Genomic DNA, 11,038 nt, shown 5'->3' with positions numbered 1-11,038 from the left:
TATTTTGATTCAGTTCTTGTTAAATGTTATTAATGGGCAACTTATTGCAAACAAGTACTGTACTAAATTCCTTATTAGTTGTAAGGGTAGTTTGTCAATGTGTGCGTGACTCAGTTGAGCATGTACGGAGCGCTGACTGCAGTTCCACCATATGGTTGCGGTTTACTTTCAGTTTCATTTTCTGGCGCTATCTTTGATGGATGGGGAATGTGTGTAATTATCTAGTGCTCCTTCAGATCCTAATTTAGATGATTCAGGTGTCTTTGATCAGGGTTGGATCTGAACTATGCAGAAAGGTAGACGTCCAGGAACAGGTTTGAGCACCCAGCACAACTGCTGTATTTGAAAATTAAATATACAATCTCTGTTATTCGCTAACGCACTTACTTTTCCTTCTCCGCACAAGAAAACTCATTATGCCGTTGTACATCAAAAACGACAGCTCGACTATTCCGTGTAGCCTCCTGCACCACTGCAGTGAAATATTTGGAATTACTGCCACCGGCTTTAATAAGTGGTGACACCATGTGCAGGAAGCCCTCCACTTCTGAACAAGGTGCTTTCCTGGGTGTAGCCATTGTCCCACCTACAAACATATATAAAACAAATACAATATTTCAAACAGTTTAAAATAGCACAAATAGATACACATACCTATACAAACTGCATTAATTATTCAAAATAACACTTTCATACGCCTTCTGAATTCATAAATAACATTCTTTAAAAACAAATTTCTAATTTCTAATATAACAACATAAATTCGACAGTAGTATTAAAGGTCCCATATTGTCAAAATCGAAATTTCCTGGCTTTTTTCATGATAACTGAGGTCTAGGGGCTATGTAACTACCATATGAGTTTCAAAACAGTCAATCCACAGTAAACTTCACACAGCCTGCTTAAAGTAGCTGTTCATTTTCAGGAGCCGCTGTGACTTCCGTAACGATCTGACGTCCGAATCTACTCAGTCACCACCTTCAGTCACAACCAGTGTTGCCAGACGTACGATAATTATCGTATTTGTACCATCATTTTGACCTCTGTACGATGTACGATCAATAATACTATAATGTACGATAATTTCAGAATTTTGTGACACCATGGTCGTTGTAATCAGGGGCGCCGCTAAGGGGGGGAAAGTTAGGACAATTCTAAGGGCCCACGCCCTTTAGGGGCCCCCAGAGATCAGCTTTAGTATGGTATGGGGGGCCCAACCTCATATTTTGTCATAGGGCCCAAAATTGTGAGCGGCGCCCCTGGTTGTAATTATAGGGCTTCTATTCTCAAAGCTCTAGCTGTGTGGATCCTACATCTACCTTTATGATTGTGAGGAGACGTGAACATGGCATTTCGCATGTCTTTCATCCAATCTCACGTCTTCTAGACCAATCATCGTAGAGAATGGCTCTCTCTCACGAGCACAAGTTAACTGCCACACTTGGTCAGCTGAGGTTGTTAGTTTAGCAATAAAGTATAGAAATGAGTGTTGAAAAGGATAAATAGCTGTAACATCTAGATTCTGAACGTTTGACTCGTGTAATTAGTTTAGCATTGCAAAAAAGTATAGAAAATGAGTGCTGAAAAGGAAAAATAGCTGTAACATATAGATAAATAGCTTTATTTTGAACGTTTGACTTAAATATGATAATTTTCTCCCAAATACGATAATTTTGAGCTTCTGGTACGATACTTGGACATTTCCAATCTGGCAACACTGGTCACAACCCGAGCACCAATCACGTCCCACCCTCCTTTTGTCAAACCCAGACAACATTGTGTCCATACCATTGCTAAGCAACAACAACACGGAAACTAATCTAGAAAACCCTGTTCAGTCGATAGATGTCAGGAAACTACATCATTGCACAGGCTTCAGAACAACGTGAATATAAGAGACCAGTGGCACGTCAACTTCAGCCTGTTTCACACAGCGATTCCGGTAAATACACGGATAATGTGTCCCATGATTTGTTCCGGAATTGTTTAATTTGGTTCATTCACAGTTGTTTTCCGGAATCTGTGCGTGCTTTACACACAACCCATAAAGACATGTGACATCTGGATGTGAGATGTAATGCAACGCGTACGATTCACTAAACTGAAACTAACCTGAACAAACTGTGCTTCAGCGCTGATAGTGCGGAGCTGGCTCTGCCTGATTGCTGCTTCATTCCACTTTGCACGTATTTTTTCATTGTGAAGAGTCGCATGATAATGTTCATGATCACTACAACACTGCTTTTATAGTCCTGGCTTTTGTTCACACAGCGCTGGTTCCCGTAATTTTCCAGAATCAGCGCGCATTGTGAAAGGGGCTTTACTGAAGGAACAGTCACCTTTATTTATATAGCGCTTGTAACAATACAGATTGTGTCAAAGCAACTGCACAGTATTTAAACAGCACAATAGTGTGTAAGTAACGCATTATTGAAGATAATACATTTTAGTTAAAGGCAGTTCATCAATGAATCCAGTGATATCATCGTCAGTTCAGTTCAAATAGTATACGATATCGCTGGAAAATGTCCCCAACTAAGCAAGCCAGAGGCGACAGCGGCAAGGAACCAAAACTCCACAGGTGACAGAAATGGAGAAAAAAACCTTGGGAGAAACCAGGCTCAGTCGGGGGACCAGTTCTCCTCTGGCCAGACGGAACCAGCAGTTTGTACCAATGTCTAATTGTAGAGAACTCATCAGGTTCCTGTGGTGTAGTACCGATGGCTATCTAGGTTGGCGAGGTCTTCATTGATGATCGGTCTCTGGAGCTCATCTGGTTGACATCCATGGCTATTGAAGTCATCTCCAGGTGGTGATCCATGATCTAAGCTGGTGCGGACTGATTCCGGGGGACTGCAGTGACCATCTGATCCGGATACAGGCTGGGTCTGGTGGCTACGGTGACCTCGGAATAAGAATGAAACAGACTAATATTAGCGTAGATGCCATTCTTTTTACGATGCAACGAGTGCATCAGATGTAATGTGAGGTGTTTTCGGTTCCGGTTGACCTAATTAATGCAGCCTAACAATCCTTTAACGGATTTGAATTATAGGAATGTGTTAATGTTTTATGTGTAAGCCAGGTTAAAGAGATGTGTCTTTAATCTAGATTTAAACTGACAGAGTGTGTCTGCCTCCGGAACAGTGTTTGGTAGATTGTTCCAGAGTTTAGGCGCTAGATAAGTATAAGCAGGCTAGAATCTCTCTATGGCTCTGGGCTTGGCTAAAGCATACATGACCGTAGTTAACTGTGATTGGCCTGGCTGTGCGTCACTCAGAAAACAACAGGCCAATCAGAAGAGAGGCTCATGAATATTAATTAGATGGGCAAAAATCGACCTGTTTTTGACAGAGCTCCTAAAAAAGGAGGTGTACAAATATATTGAGATGGATTTTGGCACTTATACCGCAAATATATAAGGACATCAACAACTAAAATAAACCTCCAGAAATGTGTACATTATAGGATCTTGCCTGTGCAAACAAAACAGCGTTTCCAAAGCATATACTTTGTCGCTCACCACAGAGATATTCGGTTTTGTGAAGATGTCACCTTCAGCAAATGGCCCTGCCGCTGTCAGCTCTTGGTTTAGCGTTTATTTACATAATAAAAAAGGACTTAAAAGTACACCGGTGATTTTTTTTTCTAAAAGTCAGTTATTTTCATTTAAAAATTCAGACATTACCGTCTGCCAAGCTTATTGTGTCCTGTATTGCATTCTAATGTCATCTGCCAAGCTTATTGTGCCCTGTACTTGCATGCTTAGCACTAAAATTATCACCTGGTCCTCATGTCTCCCGGAAAAACAAGACTAGTAAAAAAAAAAATTGACCCAAAAAGGAGTTTCAACAGGGCATCTTTACAAATACAAATAGTAATATCTATTTCTATCGTTCAAACATAACGAACGTTGTGTACACAGCAAATATATCATTAAATCATATATTTGTTTACAATTTTATACCTTTTTCATAAGTCATATTAAATGGCAGCAGCCTTAATCTTACAATTAATTCAAGTTAACAGGCTTGATAGTTTTTGTGTCCTATATGTATGTGTATGAGAATGAACATATACATGAATGTGATTTGCAAAATGATGACAGCAAGCCGGTTCCCTCTTGAATCCTTCCTTTGCATGTTACGTCACTTCACGTTCAAGTTCTCCACGCGCTCTGATTCGATGTCTGAACAGCCAATCAGAGCGCTCTCTTTCCCAGACGGCCCCGACAAGCCCGACGCCGATTCAACATGTTGAAAACAAAAACTATCAACATGTTGAATCGGGCAAACTGTGGCTGACGCGAGCCCGACGAAAGCCGACAAGAGCCGACGTGGGGAACACACCGAACCAACGTGCTTCACCGACGGCTTGGTGTGTAGTTGGACTTTAGGTTTATGAAAGCTTGTCTTCCCAATGACATGTAATTTCATTTCATCGAATGCCAGCATGATACTAACCTCAAAAGAGCCTCACAAGGACACTGCCACATGTTACATGAATATGACAGGCATGCTATTACTGCATTCAGTCAGCATTAGCCCAGCATGAACACTGAATTTCGATTACACTGTATATCAACGGTTGGTCTAGGACTGGGTGGGAGTCAGGGAATTTACCTGGAACCTCACAGTTTCTCACAAAACGTCATGTCGCCCGCCCTCCAGAGGAGCTGTGGCCTTTTGACTCAGGAGAAAAGGGACAAGCAGGCGGAAGGGATCCTTCGGATTATGAGACTGACACGCTGCCCAACTGCGCCAATGAGGCCTGTGGGTTGACCGGTCTGAACAGCAAAGAACCAGCTTCTCTGTCCTTGCCTGTAGGTGTAGCCGCAACGGGTCATCTCCCACCACGCAAGCGTGTCAGGATGGCCGAGCGGTCTAAGGCGCTGTGTTCAGTTCGCAGTCTCCCCTGGAGGCGTGGGTTCGAATCCCACTTCTGACAGACTTAACTTTTGGCTACAGACAACAGCTACGATCTTCAGCCGCAAGACTGTAACTTTGCCAACTCTGCCTTGTGTCACGTCAAGAAAAGCGTGTGCCTGACGCATTGATCGCAACAGCTTTCTCTGAAGCCTTGACTTGGCAGAATATGTGAAGCTGTATTAGAATCTAGTCAACACTTCATTACTATAAATACAGCATTACTTTAAGGTTCACAAAAGCTTGCCTTCCCAGTGACAGGGAATTTCAGTCCGAATGGTCCAGCAGGGCATTAACTTTGCCAAAGCACCACATTTCAGTCGACGTCAGAATTAGTTAAAAGTGGGGGTAACGCAGACGGGCGTTCCGTTAAACTTGAGAGTTACTCCGTTGTATCGTTTGTGCGACGTCACTCCTTCCCCAATACCAAGTTGCAGGCTCTTTTAAAGAATGCCTTGAATAGATTATAATGCCTCGAAAGACTATGTCAAGTCGTATTAGAATCGAGTCAATATTTCCTTAAGATGAAGGCAACATTGCTTTAAGGTTCACGAAAGCTTGCCTTCCCATTAATAGGGAATTTCATTTCCAATGCCAGAATGATATTACCCTTAAGAAAACCTCACAAGAACACCGCCACATGTTACATGAATACGACAGGGATGGTATTCCTGCATTCATTCAGCATTAGCCCAGCGTGAACACTGAATTTCGATTATATTGTATGTCAAAGGGTGGCCTAGGACCGAATGCAATGTCGCTGGATGGGATTTAGGGAATTTACCTGGAAACTCACAGTTTCTCCCGCAATGTCATGACATCCACCCTTCAGATGAGCTGTGGCCTTTTTCCCTCAGGCGAAGGAGACAAGCAGGCGGACGGGAACAGAGAAGCCCGCTCTGTCGTGTAAGCGCTCTCAGCTATCAAAAAGCACCACGCTGCCCTGTGTGAGGCTCAAACTCACGACCTTCAGATTATGAGACTGACGCGCTGCCTAACTGCGCCAACGAGGCCGGCGGGATGACCGGTCTGAAAAGCGAAGCGCAAGCGTGTCGGTGCCTGCCTGCAGGGCGTAGATCCAAAAGCTGCGTTCAGGTCGCAGTCTCCTCTGGAGGTGTGGGTTCGAATCCCACTTTTCTGACTGAACTGTCCTTTGTCCTTTGGCTTCGGATAACAGCTATAGTCTTCAGCGCTTGGCAGAACATGTGGAGCTATATTTGAATCGAATCAACATTTCCTTAGGGATTAAGGCCGCGTTACGCTAAAGCCCGGGACACACCAACCCTGACGCCACCCAACTAGAGCCGACCGTCTTGTCGCCTCTTGTCGGCTGCGTCTGCGGGCGTCTGGGCAATTAAACTGAGCTCGAACACACCGAACTGACGACACTCGACTACAAACTAGAAGGTGCTTTCTTCGCATGCGTGAGGAGATATACCGTTGCGTACCTGCAGATGGCAGTAGCCGGTATTTTCATTCCAAGAAGAGAACCCCGAAGTAGTGTTGCCTGTGCAAACAAATCAGCGTTTCCGAAGCATTTACTTCATCGCTCACCACAGAGATATTCGGTTTTGTGAAGATGTCTGACAATCAGCAAATGGCCCTGGCACTGTCAGCTCTTGGTTTAGTGTTTATTTACATAATAAAAAAGGACTTAAAAGTACACCAGACGATTTTTTTTTAAGTCAAAGTTATTTTCATTTAAAAATTCAGACATTACCTTCTGCCAAGCTTATTGTGTCCTGTACTTGCATGCTAATGTCATCTGCCAAGCTTATTGTGCCCTGTGCTTGCATGCTTAGCACTAACATTATGAACAAAAGGTCAAGAGGGTATAGAAAGAATGTGTTCAGTGTCCTGTGTCCTCAGTGGGGGAGACAGCCAACAGAAATCTCTAATGATTCTCATATGATGTTCAAGATGTGCATCTCTTTGACAATTAATCTTGGTTACTTGCTCCAAATTTGACAATCAATAAGGGTCCTCTTGTGTTAATGTTGCAAGTCCCTATTTTAAGCTTGTAGTTACTTGGTTGCTTCAAGCTAGCTGGCTCTAGAGTGTCAAATTACACCTTTTACGACAGGGGTCTGGTCTTACTGGAATTTGAGGCTGTAGAAGTGTTTTTACTACGAATCTCCCAAATTGTTTGATTCGCGCTGATATCCTAAAGAAGTCCAACATCAAGATTGTTCCTTGAGCACCGTATATTTACTGATTTGCATTCTGTGTCAAGGCCGTTAAGCAAAATACATCACCTCTGGGTTCAGGACCTCATGGCGCAACGGTAGCGCGTCTGACTCCAGATCAGAAGGTTGCGTGTTCCAATTATTTTGGGGTCAAGCGATCTGTTCTTGACTTTGTGAGTCTAAAGACTAGCTGATGTGCATAATTTATCAAAGTGCTTAAGCATGAAACACTAAATAATTTTTCCGCTATCTCGTACTGCAACGGTAGAGTGTCTGGCTACAAATCACCTTGAGGTCAGACGATCTGTTTTTGATCTCCTGAGTATGAAGTCCAACATCAAGAGAGTTCCTTGAGCACCGTATATTTACTGATTTGCATTCCGAGTCAAGACAGTTAACCAAAATACATTACCCCTGGTTTCAGGACCTCGTGGCATCTGACTCCAGATCAGAAGGTTGCGTGTTCAAATCACGTCGGGGTCACGTGATTTCTTGTTGACTTCTAATGTGAAAAGAGGTCCTGTCTTTGTGTGCTGCAGTGGTTTCCAATCCCACTGTTCTGTATGTCTACCTTATTAAACACATCTCAACTCAAAAGCTTTTATTCCGAGGTCACCGTAGCCACCAGACCCAGCCTGTATCCGGGTCAGATGGTCACTGCAGTCCCCCGGATCCAGTCCGCACCGGCTTAGATCATGGATCACCACCTGGAGTTGACTTCAATAGCCATGGATGTCAACCAGATGAGCTCCAGAGACCGATCATCAATGAAGACCTCGCCAACCTAGATAGCCACACAGTAAAGTTCCCAGTGTTAAATAAACACTGCTCAGAGTACATATGGTCCCACTCCAGATAGTGTTAAAGTAACACTGAAGCAGAGATAAAGTTAACACTGAAGAAGTGTTTAAGCTAACAAGATAATTAGGTGATTAACAAAGTGATGATTGATCATTATTGAAGACACCTGATGTTAATAAGCAGAATCACCAAAGGAGAAAACCAACATGTTTAAGCAACAATTCTAGTGGTCAATGTTTGTATTAGTTGTGCTCTTGACCCTTAAATCTTTAACACTAGATTTTGTTTGGCTGCTGTGTTTGAGTTAAAACAGCCAGACATAAGCTCATGTCATCAGGTGATGATTGTGTTTTAACATATTCATTGTTTGATGTGAATCACCTAGCGTCTAATCTTAGTTTTTTTTTTTTTGCTTACTGTTGTGGCGTCGCCAGTGTTCTCCGTATTGCCTTTTTGTTTGTTTTTTATTTTCTTCCCTTCACTCCGCCTACAAAACACATGACAAATTAAGCGAAGACCAATTAGGAGAACGTGTGTGTCTATATATAGTGCACGGTTTTGAGACAAAAAAGGAAGTTGTACCGGAACTTGGGGAAAAGGAAGTCGAACCGGAACTGTTGCGTCACGTTCCTTCTGGAAGCAGCCCTTGCGGGTGGATTTGGCGGATTGTGGATTTCTGGGAAAGTTGGAAGAGGTGTGCTACCAGTTTAGCCTGTTGGCAAAGGACATTTTACTAGTGGATGTCTCGTTGGCCATTTGGGATTTCACAGGAGGTTTTCGTCATACTTCAAAAAGCGGCGTTTTGGAGCCAGGAAAAGGAGCCGAAACAAGCCGACGCCACACGTGTTCCCAAGCCCTTCACGTCTAGCCATCCGTGCTGCCAGCTTGGTCAGTGTTCGCTCTTAATCATCGTCACACATATTATACATGGCACTCATTGCTCACTCATATTTAGAAACTTATTATTCATTTATTTTTTTTTGTTATTCTGTTTTGATTTGTTTAATTATTTCTCTACCTTTGTAATGAAATTGTTTTTTGTTCATATGATGCGAATGTTACCCTGCCTGCCTCATTAAAAGCCAAGAAAATAGTATTTACTTTCTCAGTTGTATTGTTTTTGTGATTTAAGTTAGTATTATTTTATATTTATTTTTTTTGTATGTAACGGATGGTAATGTGTAGCGTGCTATCCGGGATAACTATAATGAATATGTGACAAATTTATTTGTCTGGCGCCCGAACATCAATAACTAATTTTTTTTTTTTTTCTTGTGAGGTTTGTTGGTATGTCAAGTAAAGTTTGAGTGCTGATGTCATTAACAAAGATTAGTGGTCTAGCAGTCCGGACACAGCGTCATCACATGGGCGACCTGGGTTCGCTTCCCGCATCTGACGAACTTTATTTATTTATTTTTTTTAATAAATGAATTACTTTTTTGGGCAACCACCGTTACAGAAATGGCGCCCGAACAGGGACTTGAACTAAACAACCTGGATTGTGAACATTTGACTTTGTGAACTTCTATGTCTGAAACTCTTGAGGGAACTGAACCTTTGTGAAAAGAAAAATCATATTGTTGTTTTTTTTGTGATTTCTGGGTTGAAAATATAAATGCTGGGGTTTTGGAAAGTGTGAAATGCTCATGAAGAGTCAATTGAAATCTTTGTGATTTATTTGTTAAGGAAGTGTGTGGGAACTGTACTTTGGGTAATTAACCTCAATCTGTTGTGTCATCTGCTCTGGTTATGTATTTGGTTTGATATCTGGAAAATGCTGTAAGTGATTTTTGAGAGGTACTGTTTTATTTTGTTTTGAAACCCCCCCCCCCCCATTACACATAACAGAGACAAAAGCCTTACATTTATATCATTTTTTATTTTTATTTTTTATTTTTCATTCCCAACATTTCAAGTACATCCACACATTATAAGGTATGGCCACTTCCCCTTCTCCATCTTCCATTTGTGTGGATATCGATGTACCTGATGCCCCTAGCATTTCCACTCCAATTTGGCCACTTCCTGTACAAACCCAGACCCTTTCAGAATTGTCTTCACGTGCCCCAACCATGTATAACATTTCCACTCCCCCTAGTTTCATCTATCCTAGAACCCAGGTGCAGATGCTTCCTACTACTCTTGGAGGCAGTTCTCCTGTGCAACCGCTCTCTTGGCCCTCCCAACATGACAGCATGCAAATTTGTACATCCATGAATGTTACATCACCCTCGATGGTTCAGCATGATCTGCCTGGCATCCTCCCCACTCCTGGGCAGGGAATTCAACAAATTAATGCTCATGTGCAAGGTAACTGGGACAATTGGATGGAATTCATGAAAAGACAGGAGAAAGCTGTAAATGAGCTTACCCAGGTACTGAAGACGTCCTCTTCCCACCACGAGAACCAGATATTTGATCTTGCAGCGAAGGTGGAGTCCAACAATCAACAGGTTGTCACCCTAATGATTGCAGCTAAACAACAAGAGGTATCTGAGACCGACCAATTGATTAAAGCTGTGCAACTGATGATCACAAAGAAAATTCAAACAATGGAACTGTCCTTCACTTCTATAATTCAGGATAAGGTGGAACAGCTACGGATGGAGGTCCAACAGGATATCAAAGGTGTTCAACGTGCACTTCAGGCTAGTCTTGATCATGTAACCACAAATCTTCAGCAATGTTGTACGTGTGTGGCTGATATGCAACATGAACTCCAAGTGTATAATAAGCAAAATGCTGAATCACAAATTGAAGAAACAACAACTCAAGTATCTAGTACTCACCCAATAGAGACTGTTTCCACTCCTTTGTCAGCGCCTCTGGTCAAAAGTGACCACATTAAATTAACCTTTCCTATGTTTGGGCGGCCTACTGATGATTCTGACCCTCTGTTGTACTTGACCAAGTGTCAAGATTTTCTAGCCCTACATCCTTTGACAGATGCAGATCTCTTGGCTACTTTTCGCACAGTGTTGCACGGCACTGCACGTGACTGGTGGGAAGTCAGACGCTCCAATATAACTACTTGGAAGGAGTTTGAAACTGCATTCCTCTCTGCTTTTTTGTCTGAGGACTATGAGGATGAGCTGGCTGAACGTGTCCGCACTAGAGTTCAGGGAG

General features: G+C 42.5%; 2 non-coding genes across 2 annotated transcripts; one reads left to right on the top strand and one right to left on the bottom strand.

Moving 5' to 3' along the window:
• The first annotated feature begins 4,864 nt into the window (after positions 1-4,864).
• On the top strand, positions 4,865-4,947 carry trnal-cag (transfer RNA leucine (anticodon CAG)). Its single transcript has one exon. It is a non-coding gene; the product is annotated as a tRNA-Leu (tRNA).
• A 917-nt stretch (positions 4,948-5,864) lies between these two features.
• trnam-cau (transfer RNA methionine (anticodon CAU)) lies at positions 5,865-5,938 on the bottom strand. Its single transcript has one exon. It is a non-coding gene; the product is annotated as a tRNA-Met (tRNA).
• Positions 5,939-11,038: the final 5,100 nt, after the last annotated feature.

Source organism: Garra rufa, unplaced genomic scaffold (genome assembly GCF_049309525.1).
Source record: "Garra rufa unplaced genomic scaffold, GarRuf1.0 hap1_unplaced_030, whole genome shotgun sequence".
Taxonomy (NCBI): Eukaryota; Metazoa; Chordata; class Actinopteri; order Cypriniformes; family Cyprinidae; genus Garra; species Garra rufa.
This window is presented reverse-complemented; position numbering and strand designations above follow the sequence as displayed.